Here is a 13,063-nt window from a genome sequence, read left to right as displayed (position 1 = left end):
TCTTATAGTTTCCCACAATGTAGATTCTGCAAATTGCATCTCCATGGTAAATTTAAAATATTTCTTTATTTACTGTATTTTGTATAAATTGACAGTTAAATCAATAGACTTGATATGCTTCAGGTTAGAGTTCTAATTTTATTTTTGTTGTTTTTGTTTTTTGACACTACTTCATTGGTGGTGTGTTTTTCTGTCATGAGAAAAACAACGTCTTAGGGTCTTTCTTTTTGTGACTTTCAGTAGAGATTACAAAATGGTGGTACAATTCTATCATTCCTTTTTCATTTACCTTTTAGAATACTTCTATACAGAGAAACTTCCCCTCATCAACTATTTGGTTATCTTGTAATATGGCCTGGATAGGGAGGGTGGGAAAGATTGATTCTGTCCCTTTATTTATCAGATTTCAAAATAACTAGACATTCTCCTGGCCTCTTTTAAAGGTTACCAATCAATTTGGTTTTAGTATAATTATTGACTCATGGTTTTAAACATACATGAAGTATTTCAGTTCATTGAAGATATTATACGTATTGATGCTGAAATCTATTTTAGCCTGGCATAATTAATTTAGATTGACTCATGAGTACTTGGCACAACACTGGTGGTCTTCAATAGCTTCCTTGCCTTTTTCATTGTTTGTTTGTTTGTTTTTACAAATTATTATTATTATTCCTATCATCATTATTGGCCATGCTGCCTGGCTTGTGAGATCTTGGTTCCTCAATTAGGGATTCAACCCAGCCCCCCTGCATTGGGAGCGGGGTGTCCTAGCCACTGGACCACCTGGAAAGTCCCAGAATCAGTCATAATTCTTGCCAGCCAACTCTAACAATCTGTGGCTTTAGCTTTGATAAGCCCCTGACCCTTTCTCTTCCCTGGAACACTCTTTCAGATTTACCCAAATGGCAATTCCTAAAACCCCAAAGAACCCTCTTTGTTTTTTGAAGCCTCAGTACTGATTATTGTTTGACAAGAATAACAGGTAGGCTGAAAAATCATTAATACCATCATAAGGCTGACATTAAAGAGATTTGCCCACAGTCAACTTGGTTACAAAGATACCTTCAATGGAGAAGTGGCATGAAAATACACCATTTCCTGGCATAAGGAAGGGAAATAAATTGCCTTCTACCCTCTGAGTCTTTGATGGAGGCTCCCTGTAGTAAAAAGAAAAAACAGGTTAAAAAAAGAAAAGCAAGCAGAATTTTAATAACGTGTACCTCCTATAGTCACGGTAGATCTCAGGAAAACTGATTAACTCCTCTAAATAGCCTAAGACACCACTTTGAATATCATCTTCAGCTAGTGACAAAAGAAAGATATTTGGATTGAGAGGGGAGCCAGTAATGGAAAGATACCAGAAAAATAAGGATAAGATGTGTTATGCAGATTTAAATTTCTTCTCCATTGATGAGATTCTTATGATTTAGTCATCATTTCATTCTTGGTTCAGAGAGGGAGTTGTTGTTTAGTCACCTAGTCGTGTCTGACTCTTTGTGACCCCATGGACTGCAGCACACCAGGCCTCCTTGTCTCTTACCATCTCCCAAAGTTTGCCCAAGTTCATGTCATGTCAGAGAGGGAAACATACTTACAAATGGAGATTTTCTTTATAAATGTAAATTTCCCTTACAAAAGGGTAACTTCTACTGTGTTTTCAGAGCTTTTCTTGGATTTGCTGTTTCTTGGAATAATCAGCTCAAGACAATCCTTATGTTAAAGAGATGTATTTTGGGGACACTTTGTACTACCCCTCACTGGATTTGTTTGATGGACTAATAGAGATGCCACAAGAGTCTTTGGTTTATGGGTGAATTTGTGTATATGGCCTGAAAAACAAGATTAGATTTCTTCCAAGGTGCCTTAACACTTTAGTGTTCTTGCCATTCATTTAGCACATATTTATTGCTGGTTTTTGAAAGTTCTTATTTACCAAGTGTGTTAGTGTCCTAGGTCGGCAGTAACAAATTACCACAAACTGGGTGGCTAGAGGGCACTTCCCTGCTGGCTCAGACAGTTAAAAATCCGCCTGTAATGCAGGAGACCTGGGATTGATCCCTGGGTTGGGAAGATCCCCTGGAGGAAGGCATGGCTATCCACTGCAGTTTTCTTGTCTGGAGAATCCCATGGACTGAGGAGTCTGGCAGACTACAGTCCATGGGTCACAAAGAGTTGGACGTGACTGAATGACTAAGCATGCACTGGTGATTTAAGATGACAAACACTTATTCTTTCAGTTCTGGAGGTCAGAAGTTGGAAATCAAGGTGTGGACTAGGGACTTCCCTGGTGGTCCAGTGGCTAAGGCTCTGTGCTCCCAATGCAGGGGCCCTGGGTTTGATCCCTGCCCAGGGAACTAGATCCCACATCAGATGAGTTTTCATGTTGAAACTAAGACCTAGCTCAGTCAAATAAATAAATAAATAAAAATACATATATTAAAAAAAAAAAAAGGTGTTGACTAGGCCATCCTCTTTCTGAAGGCTCTAGAGGAGGATTTTCCCTTGCCTTTCTTCTTCCTTCTGGTGGTTGCCAGCAGTCCTGGCCTTTCCTTGGCTTGTAGCCACATCACTTCAATCTCTCTTTCCATCTTCACATGGCCTCTTCCCTGTGTCTTTGTTCTAATTTCCCTCTTCTTTGAAGGACACCAGCAGTTGTTTAGGGCCCAACCTAATTCAATATGACCTCACCTTAACCTGATTATGTGTGCAAAGACACTATTTCCAAGTAAAGTCACATTCAGGGGTACTGGAGATTAGGCTTGAATTTATCTTTTTGGGGGACACAAACTAAATCCAAGCCACAGCAACATTATGTCTTACCTGTGTGACAGTGTATCTAGAAGGCTGAGATTAATGAGACACCTGCTGAGGGGAAGTACTTAAAATGTCGGCTTCTCTGGTGTCCAGAGCAAATTTCCAATGCATCTCAAGAGTCACACAGTGATCTTTCTCAGTTACGCACCACAGGTACTTCATTTAAAAAAAAAATGAGTGAGCAAATATTATTTCACCACCCCTTTAGTGTGGTTTAATTGGTCTGATGTAGGCTCCAGGAATTTGCCTTCTTATCAAGTTCTCAAATGATGCTGACGCAGCCAACCCAAGACAATTTTTTAGGATTTGGACCAAAAAAAGATATTTTCAGAGGGGAGTATTTTATCAATTACATTGTTTAGAATTGCCAGCTCATGATGAAAATAAAACAGAAACCGCCTTCTAATTACTTGTATTATTCTTTTAGATTTCTAGGGACCATGCTGACTGCCCCAGGTGGACTAATTACAAAGTACTTCCCACCGCGCCCCCACCCCTGCCCCCAGCATGTGGCATCACATGAGTGTAACTCTAGACTTCAGTGGGGGAGGGGGAATTTCACAGCAGCTTTGTCTTCTAGGTCAGTAAGAGTATTCCAGCAGCAACAGACAAATGTTATCTCTTGAACTTCATAGAACTGATGTAAAACAATGACCCTGATACAGAACTGAACTCAGGTTGACTGACTCACAGTAAAGCCAGTGTACTGACATGGGTTGTGATGAAGGAAAGCACAGTGTTTATTGCAGGGTGCCAAGCCAGGAGAATATAGTGCTCAAAAGATCCAAACTCCCCTGTGGCTTTTAGGAAAGCATTTTTAAAGGCAACACTTGGCGTGAGTTTTACAATGTGATGATCCGTTCATGGACATTCTTCTATTTGGTTGATGGTGAGGTAACAGGGTGGCATTTTGGGAATCTTAACTGTCAATCTTTTGGTTTCAACCAGTTTGGAGTATACATCCTTGTGGTCAGCCTGCAGTCACCATTCTCCACCTGCATGGGGGGTGGAGTGGGGTGGGGTGGGGAGCAGGGGACGAGGTATCAATTTCTACAGAACAACTAAAAAAATTGTGTTACATGTATCCCTTAAGGAGGAACTAGAAGTTCTGTGACTCTATTTTAGTGCTGAACTATTGTTTAAGCTATGATTTCTTTTCTTCCTTGACTGCTTTCCCTCTGTTTCTGCATTCCTTCACTTGTCTAGTTATTAACAGCTTGAATCTGCTGTTTGGAATTTGGGGAAGGCCTAGGAGACTAAAGTCTTTTTCCACAAACAAGGAATGAAGGACACAGAAGTGTTTTTCTACTTGGAAAGGCCCTGCAGGGTCCTGCTTGGTTTAGTCCCCCCTTTTCTTTGCTTTTTCTCAGTCTTGATAGGAGCAGGGGCAAGACAAGAAAGGGCATAAAATTATGGATAGAGAGATTAATCATAGGCTTAGCAGGGGAACTTGTTTTTAAGGGGACTCGTGTGTGACTGGTGTGACTAGGAAGCCATGACATTATAGAATTGATGGAAAATCCTCTTTTCTATTTATTGTCTGCCGTCTACCACTTCTCTTTGAATAGCCTTCTTAGACAGTACAGGTAGTGGAATGCCCAATGGACATACTGGACTGACAACAATGCAATGATTAGCTGGGGAAAAAAAAGAAGCAAAAATAAGAAAAATTATGTGAGCACAGTGTTTCTGAATCTGCAGAAAAGGCAATGCTAGTGATTTCTAGACTGTACGAGCATATAGTTACAGGGCCAGTAGTGCACATCCTTGTGCCTGACAAGGCATTTAGCACCCCTGGATTTGCTTTGATGCTGGTGATCCTATTCTGCCCATCACAAACTTCTCTCTGATTTTCAGTGCTTCAGTTTCTTTGGAACAAGCTTACTGGATAAACACTTCTTGGGACGTGGAGACTCAACTACACAAAATGCAGAAACAGGTGTAGGGGAAGAAAAATAATTTTCCTTCTACCCCTCTAGATTTTTGACTGAGACCCCCCTGTTATAAGAGACAGATTAACAGGAGAAAAGCAAACAGAAGTTTTATAACATATTTACCTCCTGTACACATAGGAGATACCCAAGAAACTATATAAGGCCCAGAAATGGCCCAGACCACCACCTTAAATACATTTCCAGCTACAGCCAAAAGAAGGTTTTGGGAGAAAGGGGTGGCAATTATGTGAGGTTATCAAGCAAAGTTTGGAAAACAAAAATTTGGTTGCTATACAGGTTTAAATGCCTTCTCCACTGATGCATTTCTTATAATTTAGTCATCTTTCCCTTCCTGGTACATAGAAGGAGTCATATTTTTTTTGTGACCCCATGGACTGAAGCACGCCAGGCTTTCCTGTCCATCACCAACTCCCAGAGATTAAAAGGGAGATTTCCCTATTAAGCATAAATTTCCCTTACAAAAGGAAGCTCACTCATTTTCAGAGTTTTTCCTATGTCTTCTGTTTCTTAAAAATAACCAGCTCAAGATAATCCTCCTGACAAATAGATGTATTTTGGCACAGCATATTCTTGCTTTCCTTCACAGGCCAACTGGTCTACAGAAGTATCCCCCTCTTCAGGATTATTTCTTGATTTATTTGATTTTCATTGGCTTTGTTCATGGAGACCCTACCTCAGAGCACCTTTAGGAATACTTTTACTATTAATAATAATTACCTCCCTGGTTCAGTAGCATTCTCTCAAGGGTTTTAAAAGCTTGCACATAGCTGTTGGCCAGCCAAAAAATGGTCTCTTTCAGATTGGAAGGATAAAAAGATCCAAGGAACAAAGACAACATCAGGATAATGAACCTGACATCATCTCCTGAAAAATGTATACCAAAGAGGCAATTATAACCTGGAATAACCTTCAGCATCATCTCTGATCAAACCTCATGCTTGGCCAGAGGTTGATCAAAAGGTAGAAATGTCACACTGAACTCTCATGAACCTTTCTTGGTAGACTGTGGACCACTGATCCTGGGAAACTATATCAGCAAAATGAACTTTTAGCCTTTATATTCTTATTAATATTCCATCAGCCCAGAAGGCAGACCATCTGAACAACCAGTTTGTGATCGCCAATAACACAAGTGGTGTCCTATTCCTATGTAACCCCAGCCAATCAGATGTTTTCATTCCTTATTTTCCTTGTCCCCTATTTTTCATCCTAGAGAAGCTTCCTTCCTTCTGCCACACATTTCAATTCTCCACATTCCTGAGTGTGGAGACTCTCTACTTCATGAAGTGTTAAAAATTTGTCCGTGGGACTTCCCTAGCAGTCCAGTGGTTATAACTCCACTCTTCTAATACAGAGGGCACAGGTTCAATCCTTGATTGGGGAATTAGGATCCTACATTCTGGGCGGCATGGCCAAAAGAAAAAAAAATTGTATTGCCTAAACTGTCTTTTTTTAATCATCTTAACAGCACATATTGGACATTTAAAATTACTGATCTATGCTAGGTCTTCCTAAATACAGTTCAGTTCAGTCACTCAGTCATGTCTGACTCTTTGCAACCCCATGGACTGCAACATGCCAGGCTTCCCTGTCCATCACCAACACCTTGAGCTTGCTCAAACTCATGTCCATCAAGTCGGTGATGCCATCCAACCATCTCCTCCTCTGTTGTCCCCTTCTCCTCGTGCCTTCGATCTTTCCCAGCATCAGGGTTTTTTCTAATGAGTCAGTTCGTCACATCAGGTAGCTAAAGTATTGGAGTTTCAGCTTCAGCATCATTCCTTCCAAAAGAAATCCCAGGGCTGATCTCCTTCAGAATGGACTGGTTGGATCTCCTTGCAGTCCAAGGGACTCTCAAGAGTCTTCTCCAACACCACAGTTCAAAAGCATCAATCCCAAACGCAGAGCAAGAATTCAACTTTCATAATCACCAGAGCAATGCTCAAAAAAATATAGAGCTTTAGGTTAAGACAGATCTAGTGAATCAGAATTGCTGGGATATGGAGTCTGAGATTTTGTATTAAAGTCCCTCAGGATGATTCTGATGTTCAGCTAGGATTTGGGACTGGTGTATAACATGACAAATATGAAAAGAATTTATTTTAATCCACAGAGACATTGAAGACATCCTGTTCCTCAGCATTTACTTTCTTTCCTTTGACTTTCCTAAAACAATATCCATAAATAAATATTGAAAGCAAAGAGATTATTGACATCATTGCTATGTATCGTGCCTCGAGTTTAAGAATGTTTCTGAGTTCTTGTTGATGTTTGGCAGTCTTGCCAGCACATCCTAAATTAAATCAGATAGCTGCTTCTCTTAGCAGGGCATTGGAATGACTCCAGCTAAGAATTGATCCAGTAACAAACAACTTAATTTATGATGGTATAAAAAGCCTCAGCCTTAGAATATCTGTAATTAGGAAGAATCCAGTTGAGACTGAGGTGTGCTAAAATGAATGCTGTCCTCTCCTTCCTTTGCACATTGCGTACATGCACGTACCCACTTCTTATTTTCATAGAGTCTCACAGCTAGAATACTCAGTGAAAAATCATTTGGTCTATCATATGGGCTTTTAGGCTTTTTAAATGAATAAAATATCCTGAAATTGTGATAATCCTAAGGTATGAAGATGCCCCAACAGCCTTGAAAGTTTGGAGGAACTCAAGATAAAGTAGAGTCCTTTATATAGATGTTCATGGCACTGTCCACACTCTGGCATGTTCTTAAACTAAAATGGACTCATTGATAGGGGCCCACCCCCTACCCCTACCCCCAACTCTACCTAGCCTGCCTTCCTGAATCACTTAGGGTTAGCTTCAGGTATGAATGACACAGATCCCTACATACTAATAATCTAGATTAAGATAGAATTTTTTTTTTCTCTCCCAAGTAAACAAAGTTCTAAGGTAAGCAGTCCAAGGCTGCTGTGGTGAGGCTACCATTAACGGGGACCTTGACTCTTTTTGGTTGCTTTGTTCTTGTCAAAAGGTGGCTTTTCGTTCACGCTCTAAGTAAGAAGCCTGAGTTCCAGGAAGCAGGTCAACAGTCTGGCTGGCAGGAGGAAATGGGGGAGGAGAAGACAGCATAGCTCCTTTCTGAAGGACACAACATTGGCTACCTGTTTGCAAAGAGAACTGGCAAATGTCATCTTTATTCAAGTCAGCCGATAGGTTAGTTATACTCTGAGATTCTATTACTGAAGGATAACTGGAAAAGAGATAGTAGGGTGTGAAACCATGATTTGACCCCATCTCTTTCAGGTAAACTTTGTTATCAATTTCTAGTGTAACATTCAAGAGATAATTCTGTATAAATAGTCAGCATATGTCTGTGTATATCCACACCTTGCTTCTTAAAAAAAACCAAAAAACAAAAAAACTAGAAGCCTACAGTTCAGTTCAGTTCAGTCGCTCAGTCATGTCTGACTCTTTGCGACCCTGTCCATCCCTGTCCATCACCAACTCACGGAGTTCACTCAGACTTGCGTCCATTGAGTCAGTGATGCCATCCAGCCATCTCATCCTCTGTCCTCCCCTTCTCCTCCTGCCCTCAATCCCTCCCAGCATCAAAGTCTTTTCCAATGAGTCAACTTTTCGCATGAGGTGGCCAAAGTACTGGAGTTTCAGCTTTAGCATCATTACTTCCAAAGAAATCCCAAGGTTGATCTCCTTCAGAATGGACTGGTTGGATCTCCTTGCAGTCCAAGGGATTCTCAAGAGTCTTCTCCAACACCACAGTTCAAAAGCATCAATTCTTTGGTGCTCAGCCTTTTTCACATCCAACTCTCACATCCATACATGACTACTAGAAAAACCATAGCCTTGACTAGACGGACCTTAGTTGGCAAAGTAATGTCTCTGCTTTTGAATATGCTATCTAGAGTAAGGGTCTTTTCATTTCATGGCTGCAATCACCATCTCCAGTGATTTTGGAGCCCCCCCAAAATATAAAGTCTGACACTGTTTCCAGTGTTTCTCCATCTATTTCCCATGAAGTGATGGGACCAGATGCCATGATCTTCGTTTTCTGAATGTTGACCTTTAAGCCAACTTTTTCGCTCTCCACTTTCACTTTCATCAAGAGGCTTTTAGTTCCTCTTCTCTTTCTGCCATAAGGGTGGTGTTATCTGCATATCTGAGGTTATTGATATTTCTCCCAGCAATCTTGATTCCAGCTTGTGTTTCTTCCAGTCCAGCGTTTCTCATGATGTACTTTGCATAGAAGTTAAATAAGCAGGGTGACAATATACAGCCTTGATGTACTCCTTTTCTGATTTGGAACCAGTCTGTTGTTCCATGTCCAGTTCTAACTGTTGCTTCCTGACCTGCATACAGATTTCTCTAGAGGCAGGTTAGGTGGTCTGGTATTCCCATCTCTTTCAGAAGTTTCCACAGTTTATTGTGATCCACACAGTCAAAGGCTTTGGCATAGTCAATAAAGCAGAAATAGATGTTTTTCTGGAACTCTGTTGCTTTTTCCATGATCCAGCAGATGTTGGCAATTTGATCTCTGGTTCCTCTGCCTTTTCTAAAACCAGCGTGAACATCAGGAAGTTCATGGTTCATGTGTTGCTGAAGCCTAGCTTGGAGAATTTTGAGCATTACTTTACTAGCATGTGAGATGAGTGCAGTTGTGCGGCAGTTTGAGCATTTTTTTGCATTGCCTTTCTTTGGAATTGGAATGAAAACTGACCTTTTCCAGTCCTGTGGCCACTGCTGAGTTTTCCAAATTTGCTAGCACATTGAGTGCAGCACTTTCACAGCATCTTCTTTCAGGGTTTGAAATAGCTCCGCTGGAATTCCGTCACCTCCATGAGCTTTGTTCGTAGTGATGCTTTCTAAGGCCCACTTGACTTCACATTCCAGGATGTCTGGCTCTAGATGAGTGATCACACCATTGTGATTATCTGGATCATGAAGGTCCTTTTTGTACAGTTTTTCTGTGTATTCTTTCCATCTCTTCTTAATATCTTCTGTGTCTGTTAGGTCCATACCATTTCTGTCCTTTATCGAGCCCATCTTTCCATGAAATGTTCCCTTGATAGCTCTATTTTTCCTGAAAAGATCTCTAGTCTTTCCCATTCTGTTGTTTTCCTCTATTTCTTTGCATTGATCGCTGAAGAAAGCTTTCTTATCTCTTCTTGCTATTCTTTGGAACGCTGCATTCAGATGCTTATATCTTTCCTTTTTTCCTTTGCTTTTTGCTTCTCTTCTTTTCACAGCTATTTGTAAAGCTTCCCCAGACAGCCATTTTGCTTTTTTGCATTTCTTTTCCATGGGGATGGTCTTGATCCCTGTCTCCTGTACAATGTCACGAACCTCATTCCATAGTTCATCAGGCACTCTGTCTATATGATCTAGTCCCTTAAATCTATTTCTCACTTCCACTGTATAATCATAAGGGATTTGACTTAGGTCATACCTGAATGGTCTAGCAGTTTTCCGTGCTTTCTTCAATTTCAGTCTGAGTTTGGTAATAAGGGGTTCATGATCTGAGCCAGTCAGCTCCCGGTCTTGTTTTTGTTGACTCTATAGAGCTTCTCCATCTTTGGCTGCAGAGAATATAATCAATCTGATTTCAGTGTTGACCATCTGGTGATGTCCATGTGTAGAGTCTTCTCTTGTGTTGTTGGAAGAGGGTGTTTGCTATGACCAGTGCATTATCTTGGCAAAACTCTATCAGAAGCCTACAAGTTACTCATTATTTCTTGTTTGTTTGTTTTTATGCGTAAAATATATTCAGGAAACCAATTCCTATCTGAACATATTTATCTTATCCTTTTTAAATGACTGCAGAGTTTCCAGTTAAGGGGATAAACCATTACTAAAATCCCACTTAATGGCATTCAACTGTGTTTTGGTCTTTTTCTACTATAAATATGCAACAATGGCTATCATTCTAAGTTTACTCATATGTGTAAGCAAATCTATAGTATATATATATATATATATATATATACACACTATAGATGCTTCATACTACCTATACTACCTATAAATTCCATTTGTTCTCTGCTTGGGCTCTTGCTCCTATTAGCTCTTGCTGCTTTCTAGGCCTAAAGCACAGCAGTACAGCTGGGACTTTGCAGTCCTCTGCGGTTTTCCTTCTGCTGAGTGCCTGTGACCTCCATGTCCTGCGCTGTCCTCTCTCTTATTTTAGTCCCTTGGAGAAGCGCGTGCTACAGTGGTTTTTGGTAAAGCATCCCTAAGTGAGGAAATATTTTGAGATCTCTTAAATCTGGAACTTTCAACATTCTACTCTTACACTTGATGTACGTTTATCGTTTGCCTGGATATGGATTTCTCAGTGGGAGAGAATTTTCTTTCAGAATTTTGAAGGCTTTGTTCCATTATCCTAGTTCAGTGTCATTCTGACTTCTAGGCTGTTTCACTTAATACATAATTTGTTTCTTTCTGAAAGTGTCAAAGACACACTTACTCCTGGCATTTTGAAATTTCGCAGTGAAGTGCTATAGTTCTCATTTTCATGTATTGGCTACCCACTTGTTGGATCTTCCAACCTTGATATGTAAGACCTTCAGCTACAGGAAATGTTCTAGTATTCTTTCTTTGATACTTTGCTCCGTTTTCTCTGTTCTTTTTTTAAAATGGAACTCCTATTAATCAGATGTTGAAGCTCCTGAAATGATCATCTAATTTATAATTAGATTATAATCTAAATGGGCTTCTCTGCTGGCTCAGACAGTAAAAAATCTGCCTGCAGTGCTGGAGACCTGGGTTCCATCCCTGGGTCAGGAAGATCCCCTGGAGAAGGAAATGGCAACCCACTCCAGTATTCTTGCCTGGAAAATTCCATGAACAGAAGAGCCTGGTGGGCTGCAGTCCATGGTGTCGTGAAGAGCTGGGCATGGCTGAGCAACTTTCACTTAGTAAACAGAGACCTTCGATATTTATTGGTTGAGTCCTTGCCAGGAAAGAAGATGAATCTGTCTTCTTCCTGTTGGGCTCTGCTGTCATCACAGGGTGTGAAACCTTCCCTTTCTGGTCTCCTGATTCTATTTAATTGAGGTTTCTGTTTATTTATTTTTTGGAGAGGCATGAATGATTTATCACATAGGCATGATTAAATGATTGGCCAGTGATATTTGATTCAACCTCCAGCCCCTCTCTCCTCCCCAAAGGTCAGGGGGTAAGACTAAAAATTCTAACCCTCTAATCACATGGTTGATTCTCCTAGCAGCCAGCCATTATCCTCAGGTGAATCCAAAAGTCTCTCATTAACATCACAAAAGGCAACTTTATTACTCTCATCACTTGGGAAATTCCAAAGTTTTAAGAGCCCTATGCCAGGAACAATGAGGAAGACCAAATATATATAATATTTCTTTCTATAAATCCCAATATCATAGGTGCAGTAAGCAAAGCTATGCATAAAGCTATGCATAAGCAACAAAGATGGCAATGTGTAACGTTCTAATTGTGGACTCAGAGTCAGAGATCTGTGTTTAATTTCTGACTCTTCTAGTCACTAACTCTGTAACCATGGCCTTGACGGTGGATTTCTCAAAGATACGTGTGTGTGTGTGTGTGTGTGCATGTGTGCTCAGTTGTATCTGACTCTGTGATCCCATGGACTGTAGCCTGCCAGGCTCCTCTGGTTGTGGGATTTCCCAGGCAAGAATACTGAAGGAGGTTGCCATTTCCTTCTCCAGGAAATCACCCCAACCCAGGGATTGAACCCAAGTCTCTCGCATCTCCTGCATTGGCAGGTGGATTCTTTACCAGCAGAGCCACTGGGGAAGCCCATATACATATATATGCATGTAGACAGATAAATAGACAAGTATTCATAAGGAGGAAGCAATAACGGTACAATACTAGTTCACTGGGTTGTTGATATTAAGGATTTTAGACCAAAATATATGTAGAAAGGATATAAGGAAGAAAGTAGAGATTAAGTGTATGGGCTCTTACACTTGGACTAATTCCTTTAGTTTCTGACACCATATCTACAAACATCTGTGTTTGGGTTCATCATTCTGTAGCCAACATTTATTGAGTGCTTAGTAGATGTGAGTTATTATGATATATAATCATAATAAATGCTCAATAAATGTTAGCTATCATATTTATGTAGCACAGTACTTGGCATCTACAAAGCATGTTGTAAATTTTAGCTCTCCAAAGATATGTTATAGATTATTTGAAATAAGAAAATGATTTAACATCTAAAAATTTCAACGTTTGTGAAACATAGATCAAAGAAATCTGGTAAAAGTGTGAGTGTGAGTATTTGGGAGAGTGACTGAGAGTGAGAAATTCAGTAT

Source organism: Ovis aries, chromosome 2 (assembly GCF_016772045.2).
Source record: "Ovis aries strain OAR_USU_Benz2616 breed Rambouillet chromosome 2, ARS-UI_Ramb_v3.0, whole genome shotgun sequence".
NCBI lineage: Eukaryota > Metazoa > Chordata > Mammalia > Artiodactyla > Bovidae > Ovis > Ovis aries.
Note: the sequence above shows the minus strand (reverse complement) of the source record.